Consider the following 10494-nt stretch of genomic DNA (forward strand, 5'->3'; position numbering starts at 1 on the left):
TCCCGGCCGGGCCGGCTCAGCCGGGCATCCCGCGCGGGGAGGGGGCTGGGGGCGCGCGCTCTCCCCGCCCCCGGCCCGCGGCGCCTCGCTGGGGGAGGGGGCTCAGCCCCGGCCCCCGGCGCGCTGGCGTCGGCTCCGGGGGGGGCGCTGCGCGGCGGCCGGACCCGGGGCGCGCCGCGGCCGCATCTCCTCCGCCCGCCGCGGCCGCCGCTGCGACTCGCGGCTCCGCCACCTCCGCCCCCCCTCGGGCACCCCCCCCCCACCCAAAGCGGGGCCGGAGCCAAGCAAAACCCGGCCCGGAGCTACGGCGGCGCGGAACGGAGGGAGGAGCCGGGTGGGCGGCAGGAGGCGCTGGAGGCGGAGGCGGAGGCGGAGGCGGAGGTGGGGGTGGGGGAGCGACCCAAGAGGAGGCACCCGGCTTTTGTCTAGGTGGGGAGACTAATTGGCCTTCTCCCGACTTCCTGGTCTCGTCCACGCTGGCCAGACTCGCATCTCCAGGATCCCTCCCCAAGCAGACCCAAGGGGATGATGAAGATGAGGCGGCCTCATGAACCCCTTCATATATGAGGTCGTTTATCCAACCCACAAGCATTATGTGCAACAATACTCAATGGACACGTGAGGAAACTGAGGCACAGGAAGGCGTCTTGTCCAAGGTCACTCAGTTAGAAATTGTCAGACTTGAACCTAGGCAAGAGGGCTGCAGAGATGACCCCGACGATGCTCGGGCTGTCCTCTGTCCAACGCCCATACGGCCTGGTCCAGAAGGGGGTTCCCAGAGGGCTGCAGGCCTCCCTGAGCCAGTGGGGAGCACTCCTGCCCCCTCCCTTTGGGACCCCAAGACAAACCAGTCTTCAGGTGTGGGAGACCTCCCTGGAACCTCCCCTGACCCTCTGTGACCTCGGGAGAGCAAGAGAACCTCTCAGAGCCTCAGTGGCACTCTCTGTCCAAAGCGCCTCCCTTTGTGAGTGTACCGTGTATGCGTATGTCTTCCCCACTGGGTTGTGGGCTGTCCTGGTCCCTCCCGCATCTCCAGTATACAGTAGGTGCTCAACAAATGTTTTACTATTACGTATTTATCTAGTGGCACTTCTTGCATACACTGCATGCCGGGCATCTTCTCCATAAATCATCTCATGCATTTCCCATGGAAGTCTCCCGAAACTGTCATAGATGGGACACTGAGGCACAGAGAGGTCGAGGAGCTTGCCTGAGGTCGCAGATGGATGGAAAGAAAGCATGAGCCCTCTTACTGCTGGTTACTGAGCACCTTTTAGGTAGGCCTTACCCACTTTGTCCCATCCAGTGTTCCCAGCAGCCTGGGGTGCTCAGATGGGGTGCATGGCTTCCCATTGGCCATGCCTGCAGCAGGGAAGCAGGGATCAGACTTTGAACCCTCCCCCTCCGGATACACCGGATCCTGGGCAACCTGCAGCCTCCCCAACTTCCGTGGAGACAATCCAATTCTTCCAGACCCCAGGCATCAGCCAGGGGCCAGCCTGAGACCACAGACCTCCGCAGGCAGCCAGGCCTTCCTGCTGGTGGTTTTGCCCTGACTGGCTTTCCGGCCGAGCCACCATCCCAGGCAAATTAGCCGGCACCTGCTCTCGACCAGCCCCTACCCCTGCGTCCTGCCCACCTGAGAAGAGGGAGGCCTGTCTGGCCAGGGAGGGAACTAAGTCCAGCACCTCGGCTTGGCGCCCAGGCTCTGAGCCCTCTTCCCACCTCCACACCAGTACTCATGCTTGTGCCCACCCCACCTGGCATGCCCTCCTTTGCCCAGGGCCTTGGCCAGACTGGACTCCTTTGCAATCTATACCTTCAACAAACATTTATTGGACACCACTGGATGCCAGGTCCTGGGCTGAGCAGTCAAAAAGACGAACTGACTCACTACCTTCAGACTAGCAGGGCCATAGAGAAACCAGGGCTGCAGAATGCAAGGTCCAGGTACAGGCTGAGCTAGATGGGGGCACGGGGACTGAGTGAGGACCACGGGGAGGTGATTTGGGGGCCATAGAAGGACCGCAGATAGATCTGGCAAAGCACATGGGGTGTGGGGCGGTGGGGTGGGAAGGTTATACTAGGCAGAGGGGCCTGCTTGGGACAAAGGCCCTGAGGGAGGCCCCACCCCCGCAGGCCGGCTCAGCTGCCACCCAGGCTTGGGAGGACATGAATGGGTCTTTCATGCCCTGGACCAGGGCAAGGTCAGGCCGGGCTGCTCCCTTCCCCCCAGCCCTGGGCTCCTGACTGTCTGAGCCCTGACCTGGAGGGGGGTGGCAGGAAGTTCACAGTTGGCCCTGGGGGGGGGGGGGAGCTAGGGAGGCCCAGAGAGGGGAAGGGCCTCGCCCGAGGTCACCAGCACAAGCAACACCCTCTTAATTGTATTAGTCTGAGCAAAGCCCGCCCCCTAGGCCTCAGTTTCCCCTCCTGGGCGGCCTGGTTGAGCCTCGCTGCGCTCCCGTCCTGCTCCGACCCTGACGGAATCCAGTGCGGGTTTTGCCGGCGCCCGCGTCCACTGACACCTTCCCAGCGCGGTCGGGCTGCGGCCCAGGGTCCGAGGGGGCCGGGGGAGACCCGGAGGGGCCCAGTCGGCCTTGGGGGCCGCGGGATGCGCTGAGGCTGAGCCTGGCCTGGTGCCTGGCGCCTGCGGGGAAGGGAAACTCCGCCCGGCTGCCTGCGCGCCCCCTCTGAGCGCTCCCTTCTTCGGCGCCCAGCTGTGTGACTCCTGCGGGTCTCTGCCCCTCTCTGGGCCGCGCTGGAGCCGGGCCGGAGGGCAGCGTCTCAGAGAGGTCCCCTGAGTCCTGCTCCCTCCCTGGTGGGTCCCAGCCTGGTTTTCCCTAACCCGGTGCGGGCCCTCTTTTAAGCCCAGGTTAGGGGGTAGTCGCTGCCAGGTCGCGCCCCCAGTAGCGGCTCCGGCCTGGGAATCCCCTGGGGGCTCAGAAAGGGCAGCTCCGATTGGCTGAGGCTGCGTGTGACGTCAGGGCCTCCCCGACGCCCCCTCCCCCAGAGGCACGTGGGGGTGGCCGCGGCAGGGGAGGGGCCCGGGGTCCGGGCGGATTCGGGGTGTCCCCCCAGCCTGAGGCGGCAGCTGGGCAGCGCAGACGCGATTCTCCTCGGACAGATTTTTCCCTAGTCCCATATCCCCCTCCAGCCCCCCCAGAACGGCAGCTGCTCAGGCGGCAGATGCGCCGGCTAAATCCGCCCAGCTGGTCCCTCCGCAGAGCTAACCGCCTAGAACCCATTGTGGGTGGGTAGGGGTGTGTGTGCGTGGGTGTGTGTGCGCGCGCGCGTGCGCGCGCACGCCTGGGGGGGGGCATGGCCCTGCCCCTGCCCTGCCCTGCCCCTTGCCCTTTGACCCCGCCTCCTCGCGTGGCCGGGTGGGGTGGGGCTCCTCTTGGGGACCCTTCCCCAAGTTCATATTCCCTCCTGGAGCTCTTGACGGATTTGGGAGACCTGGTGCCCAGAGAGGGTGTGGCCCTTTCCAGAGACTACACAGCACCCCTGGGCCTGCGGTCCAGAAAATGCCCCCTGCCGCGCATGCATTAATAATTATAATGATGGGCTACCGTTTATCCAGCAACTACTGTATGCAGCTCCAGGATTCTAGAGCACAGGTACTATTATCCCATTTTCAGGTGTGGAAACAGGCGGGGGAGTAGTGGCTTGCTGGCTCACATAGCCAGGGACTGGAGCTGGAATTTGAATCCCATGCTTTTAGTCATTTCCAGGGGCTCAGGGACCCCTTAGCTTGGAAGGGTCTTAAGGCAAGTGACTTGGGGTCACTCACTTGAGTGAGTGGGGTGTTGATGGCCACCCCTTGCCCTGTGTTTGGGCCCCTCTGAGCCCGGCACAGACCCTCCCTCCTTAGCTTCTTCAGCCCCACTGGGTGCCACTCTCATCTGGAAGAACTGAGGATCCAGGGGGGTCTTCCTGGAGGAAGAGGAGGTGGCTCCACTCTGAAATGCTGAGGGTGTAGCTGTCAAGAGCTTGAGGGTGCTTCGAATGTGTAGTTTTATACCCAGCCTGTGCTGCCTCTGGGCCTTTGCACTTGCCGTCCTCCCCGTCTGCAATGTTGTCCCCACTGATCTCCAGTATGACCTACCCTCCACCCTTCATGTCTCAGCGCAAATGTTACCTCCACAGTGACAGCTGCGCTGTCTGGCCTCTTACCCTGCTTTGGTTTTCTTCGTTTTATTTGTCACAACCAAATATGGTACATTGTTTTCCCACAGCGCTGTTGTGTTCCCTGCTGAATCCCCATTGCCTAGAACAGTGCCTGGCACCCAGTAGGTAAGCACTCCATACATGCTTGTTATCCCGAAATCTCAGGGATATGGGCATAAATAGAGGGCTGGAGGGCAGAGGGCAGCCCTGGGGGAGGCACATATGGTAGTTCTGTCCTGGTGTGTATATAGGAGCCTGGGCCGTGAGCCTGTCCTGTGCTCCCTTCAACCAAAAGTGCCCTCCCAGGCCCCACCTCCTTCTGCCCTTCCCCGACACCACCCTCCACCCTCCTCCCTCCTCCCTGTTCCTCCAAAAGTCCTTCCTGCCTCAGGACCTTTGCACAGGCTGTGTCTGCTGCCTGGTGGAGATATTCTTCCCCTAGATCTCTGAATGGCTCCGTCCCTCACCTACTCAGGTCTCAGCTCAAATGTTCACCCCAACAGGTCCCCATCTAAATAATCCCCACTCTTGGGGTATCTGACTGGTTCAGCTGGTAGAGTATGTGACTCTTGATCTGGGAGTTGTGGGTTCAAGCCCCATGTTGGGTGTAGACTTCACTTAAAAAATTAAGTGGAAATCCCACTGAAGGGGGAATCAAAAAATAATAAAAAAAAATCACCGCCCTTTTCTCTGTTGTGATTGCTTTGCTGTACTTTTTAGTGATGGAATTTCTTTTTACCATTTATTTGATTCTCTTCCAACCCACCCCCATTCCCTGATGATTAGCTGTGCCAGGTAAGGGCTGGAGTCTGCCTTGGTCTCCACTGGGTCCCTGGGGGCTGGGACTGGGTCTGGCACACAGTAGGCACTCAACAAGCGTGTTGAACAGATGAATGAATGAATGGGGCTGCCTATGAGCTCTCCAGAGTCTGTCCTTGTCACATGGAGGGGGAACCGAGGTTCAGTAGGGAGCCCAGGGTCTCGTGAGTCCCTCATTAGCAAAATAGGGCAACAGGAGGTTACCCCTTCAGGCTGGAGAGGGGTACCCAGTGAAATAATAACTAAAGGAGCATCTATTAAGCACCTACGGTGTGCACAGAGCTCCTTCCCCAGGGCCTTTGCACTTGCCACTTCCTCCGCTTGGAAAGATCCTTGTGTGCCTGGCAGTGTTTCTTTCTCCCAGAGACCTTCTCTGACTGTTTTGGGGGACAGGGCAGCTCTTTCTACCCTGTTTTCTTTCCTCTAAAATCATCTCATTAATCCAGTTTTGAATCAATAGTACAGTGGTGAGCTGCCCTTCATTCGAAGCAAACAAGCCAGTGGTGGAACGGGTGTGCTCTCTGCAGGAAATTCTGACCCACGTTACAACATGAATGAACCTGGAGGATATTATGCACTGAAATAAGCCAGACCCAGAAGGACACATCCCGCAGGACCCCACTCCCAGGAGGTTCCCAGAGGAGTCCCGTCCACAGAGACAGAGAGGAGATGGTGGGAATCAGGCCTAGGGCAGGGGGTGGGGAGTCTGTGCTTCCTGGGGACAGAGTCTCCGTGTAGGGAGATGGAAAGTTCTGGAATAGACAGAGGGTGGGGGTGGCTGCAGGACAATATCAATGTGCTTAGTGCTTCATGCCATGGAATGGAACACTTACAAAGGGTTAAAACAATAAATATTACACCATGTACAGTTTACCACAATAAAAATAAAAGGAAAATCAAAACTGTTATGGAGAAAAAAGCCAGACGGTGACAGTGGAGGGTGTGTGTGAATGACCTCAGCTGGTGGCAATTCGGTCATTGCCACCAGGGCTCTCGACTCAGGTGACACTGACGTCAGCATGTGGAGGGGCCGTGGGTGGGCGCTGAGCTCACACTTGTCGCCCGTACTTCTCGTGCCCTTGCGTCCCACCCGGGACCTCCTCTGCTCTGGCCGCAGGACCTCCAGTCTTCAAGGAGCAGAGCTGAGCCCACGGGCTTGCCCCTCATGGATCATTCTCCAGCTAACTTTACTGAGCACCTACTCCCTACCAGGCTCTCCCCAGGTGCTGGGGATACTGCGGGGACTGAGACAGAGCCAAGCCCTGTCCTGGCAGGACACGGGGCTCAGGGCAGGACAAGATTCACGTATTTAACAAGTATTTATTGAGCACTTACTGCATGCCCAGCTTGTTCTAGTCATTGGGAGCGCAGCACCAAACAGCACAGACGAGCCTCTGGCCTTGTGCAGCTGATGTTCCAACGGGTTCGACAGATGTGAAGTCGTATAAACAAGTGAAATCTATTCTGGGCCAAATGATGCTAAAGAGAAAACTTAAGCAAGGAAAGAAGATGAGGAGTGCTGGGGTGGGAGGGATTTTAAACAGGTGGTCAGGGAAAGCCTCATGGAGGAGGTGACACCTGAGCAGAGACTCAAAGGAGGTGAGGGGAAAACTTGTGTAGGTATGTGGAGGAAGAGAGTTCCATGTGGGGGGAATAGCCAGGGCAAAGGCCCTGGGGCAGGACCACGCCTGACCTGTTGAAGGAGGCATGTGGCTGGACCAGCATGAGCAGGAGCCAGTCAGGGGGAACAAGGGAGTAGCGAAGGGCGGGAAGGGAGTGGGGGCAGGTTGTGCAGGGCAGTGTTTCCCTCAGGGACCACTTTTCCCCTGCCTCGGGGCCTTTGCCCATGGCGTTCCCTCCTCCTGCCTGCCTCCCTTCCTCCCAGACTCACCTCGCTAACTTCTCCTTCTTTCCCAGCGTAAATGTCTCAGCTTGAATCCTAGCCACTCCAGACTGGTAGTCCCAGGGCATCTGGCTGCCTTAGTCCAGGCCCTTGGGCTTGGGCTCAGCACCGCGCAGCACAGAACCCGGCACAAAGTAGGCACTCAGTGAAGACAGTGAGGTACGGGTAAGGTCCAGGCAAGCGGCAGGGAAGCCTCTTTGCCTCCAGGGTTCCACAGAACAATGGGCCAGTTCTCACCCCAGCCCTGCCCTGAAATTGCCATGAGGCCAGTGGCTCCCCTTGTCTGGCCTCAGTTTCCCCTTCCAGAAGATTCCAGTAGGCCACGATGGGGATGGAGGTAGGAGGAAGGTGACTCCTGTGATGCAAGCACACAGTGGGGAGCCGGAGACTCCCCCATGCCCTCCCGCATCACTGGCGCCGCCCACTCCCCAGCTTCCAGTTCCCCTAGGCCAGCGGGGATTTGGGGGGGAGGGAGGGGGAATAACTACTCATGTCATTTACATAAAACCTGCACAATTAGCATAACGATTGTAGGAGCCTAGAGAACTGGGCATGGGAAATACTAACTTTAATGACAAACAAGGCGGGCAGCCTCCCCATGGAAACAGCTGGTCCTAAGTCCACCCCCATTTTACAAATGGAGAAATTTAGGCCCATGGAGGTGAGGCCTAGCCAGGGTCTCTGCCTTCTACGGGCATCCATGGACACAAAATAAGAAAACAAAAAATGACTAAAATAATTTCAGATTATTGTAAGGGCCGGTGGTGGGGGGGGATAATGAGAAGAATAGCTGTCTGGGGGCATCAGGGAAAGCTTCTTGGAGGAGGTAACATTTGAACATTTGAACATTTGAACTCCGTAAAGGAGTAAAAGCCAATTTGGAGGGAAAAACAGGGTAAGGGCAGAGGGAACAGCAGCATGTGCAAAGGCCCTGGAGTAGAACTGTGCCTGGCCTGTTGGAGGAAGAGTGAGGAGATCTGTGTGTCTGGAGGGGGAGAGAGGGAGGAGGAAAGGGTGGGGAGAAAATGGGGGGCGGGGCATGGGAAAAGTTTGAATTTTATTTCAAGGGCACTAGGGAGCCATGAGAGAATTTATAGTGAGCAAGTGAGGTGATCTGATTTAACTGTTAAAAAAGATCCCTCTGGCTGTCTTTTGGAGATGTATGCAAGCCCCCAGGGGGACCAGGGAGGAGATGACTGCACTAGTCTAGGGGAGAAACTCAGAGGCATGGACCAGGGCAAGGGGCCTTGGAAATGGAGAGAAATAGGTGGCTCCGAGAGGTGTTGCAGATGCAAAGACAAGGGACTTGGGGAGTGAAAGAAGAAAGAATCCAAGAGGACCCCCAACCCCTTCCCTGGAGTCCCTTCGCCAACATGGCTCCTTACCCCCCATCTCTCCCTTTCCCCTTTGGGCTCAGCTCATATCACATCCACCAGAAAGCCCTCCAGACTGCCCCAGCAGAGTTGAACTGCCTGCCTTGGCCCTGCCAACTTCCCAGTGCTCCTGCACGGCATAGAAGTCCCATGTGTTCCCTAAGAGAGAGAAGGAAGATTCCAGGGTTCTAGGATCTGAATATTCTGACAACCTCATTGTCTTCACTTCTGGGTTGAGAATCTCACCTGCACCTCCCAGGGACGGGCCCAGCGATGCTCCTCTTTTCTCCGTCGCCTGGCAGGGGAGGGAGGTTGAGCCCATTAGGGGAAACCAAAGCACCATTAGCTGTTTTCCTCCATTGCTATCCAGTAGGGGTCCCTGGGGTTGGGGGCTTTGGCCCAGCTACTGGAGTGGGAGCCCAGCCAGGAAAGATCGGAGTGGGAGACGGGCAAGCCCGGGAGGGGCTAGGAAAGTGTCTATTTCTCCTCCTGCCGCCGTATTTATGGATTCCCTTTGATATCCCAGCGGTTGGCTGACCTGGTTCTCCGCTGCTGCGGGAGGAAGACAGGTTCTTGGAGCTGGGGCGGGGGGGGGGGGGGTGCCTGGGTGTGGAAAGCCTGCGTGTGCAGTGACTGGGCCCCTGGGCTTGGGAGGAGGGAGGCAGGGAGCCAGCCTCGGTTTCCCTATTCACAAAACCGGGCTGTCAATGTACCGTTCTCAGGCCACCATAGAGTAAACACGTGTCAATGGTTGATTATTAACTCACTGTTCGGGGAACCAGTTAAATGGTCAAGCTAGTTCTGAGAGCATTTAAGGAACTGGGTGTTTATCAGGACTTTTCCTTTTAAAGTTCGCTAGAATAAGAGCAGCTTAGATACCAGCTAGCAAGTGTCCTATAGGCAACAAAATACTAACCCTGGTTCTCTTTTCTGCAATCTGCAAGTTCACTGTAACTTCCCTGGGCCGGGGCTCTGATCAGATGATAAAGAGCGAAGTCAAGCGGAAGTGCATCTGTGTGGAGCAAAGCTGCCCCGTAGAACTTTCCGTGATGAGGGACGTGTTTGAAATCCACGCTTTCCCACGCAGCAGCCACCAGCCACGGGGGCTCTCGAGTGCTTACCGGGTGGCCAGTGTGAGCGAGGACCTGGATTTGTAATTCCATTGCAGCTGACTTGTTTTAAATTGGCGTAGTCACCCATGGCTAGTGATATCATAGTGGACAGTGCCAGGAAAATAAAGTAACGTGTGATGGCCATTTTCGACAACACCCCCGTGGGACGTCGGAAGCACCTGTCCCTTGCACTCTTCCTTCATCTCCAAGCTTTATGTAGGTTTTCTTACCAGGTATAGACCGCAATGGTGGCTTGAGGGCAGCGGTGATCACAGCCCCATTCATGCAGCAGCCCCAGGGGGCAAGGTGTCACTAGCCGGGCCCAGGAGAAGTGTCTTGTTGACCCCAGTGGGTCCCAGCTTTTCAGCTTTGTGACTTCGGGCAAATGGCTTAGCGTCTCTGGCCCTGGGTCTCCACATCTGCCACAGGGACTTCTATGAAGGGTTCCCATGACCTCATTTGATTTGGGGGGGGGGGAATTAAATGAGCTCACCCGTCTCAAGAAGGCTCACAGCGAGCTCGAAATATGTGCTATTATTGGTAGTCCTGGATGGATTATTTCACCTCACGCTCTGTTTTCACATCTGTGAAATGGGGTCAAAGTACTTGAGAACTCGGAATCTTGCTATAAGACAGCTCGTTCGTCGAAAGGCCGTCAGCAGGGCTCTGGGCACACGGTAAATGCGGAGAAGGTGGTTGTCACTGTCGATGGTGGCAGTGCCGAGAGAGGCTGACTAACTTCCCAAGGCCACATAACCGGGCAACGCCAGAGCTGGGAGTTGAATTGGGGTCTTCCCAGCTGAGGTCGGGAGCAGCGCCAGGGCTCTCCACGGGGTCAAGAGGGACGGCGTCGGGCCTCTGAGGACCCGGCGCCCAGGCTCCAGGGTTAAGCCCATGCGGCAGCTGAACTTCCGTGCGTCTACTCCTCTGAAATCCCTGGGAAGCGAGGCATCAGATGTCCCGGAACAGGCCCCTGCTCTTGACAGACCACACACACATGGACGGACAGCTGGCGAGGACTGGTGGGCCAGGAGGGAGGGGCCCCGGGGAAGGGGGCACCTTGGCCAAAAAGAGAGGTCACAAGCTGCCCCAACGCAGCCATCCCCAGACGGGGGCTATG

This window comes from Ursus arctos, unplaced genomic scaffold (genome assembly GCF_023065955.2).
Source record: "Ursus arctos isolate Adak ecotype North America unplaced genomic scaffold, UrsArc2.0 scaffold_14, whole genome shotgun sequence".
Classification (NCBI taxonomy): Eukaryota; Metazoa; Chordata; class Mammalia; order Carnivora; family Ursidae; genus Ursus; species Ursus arctos.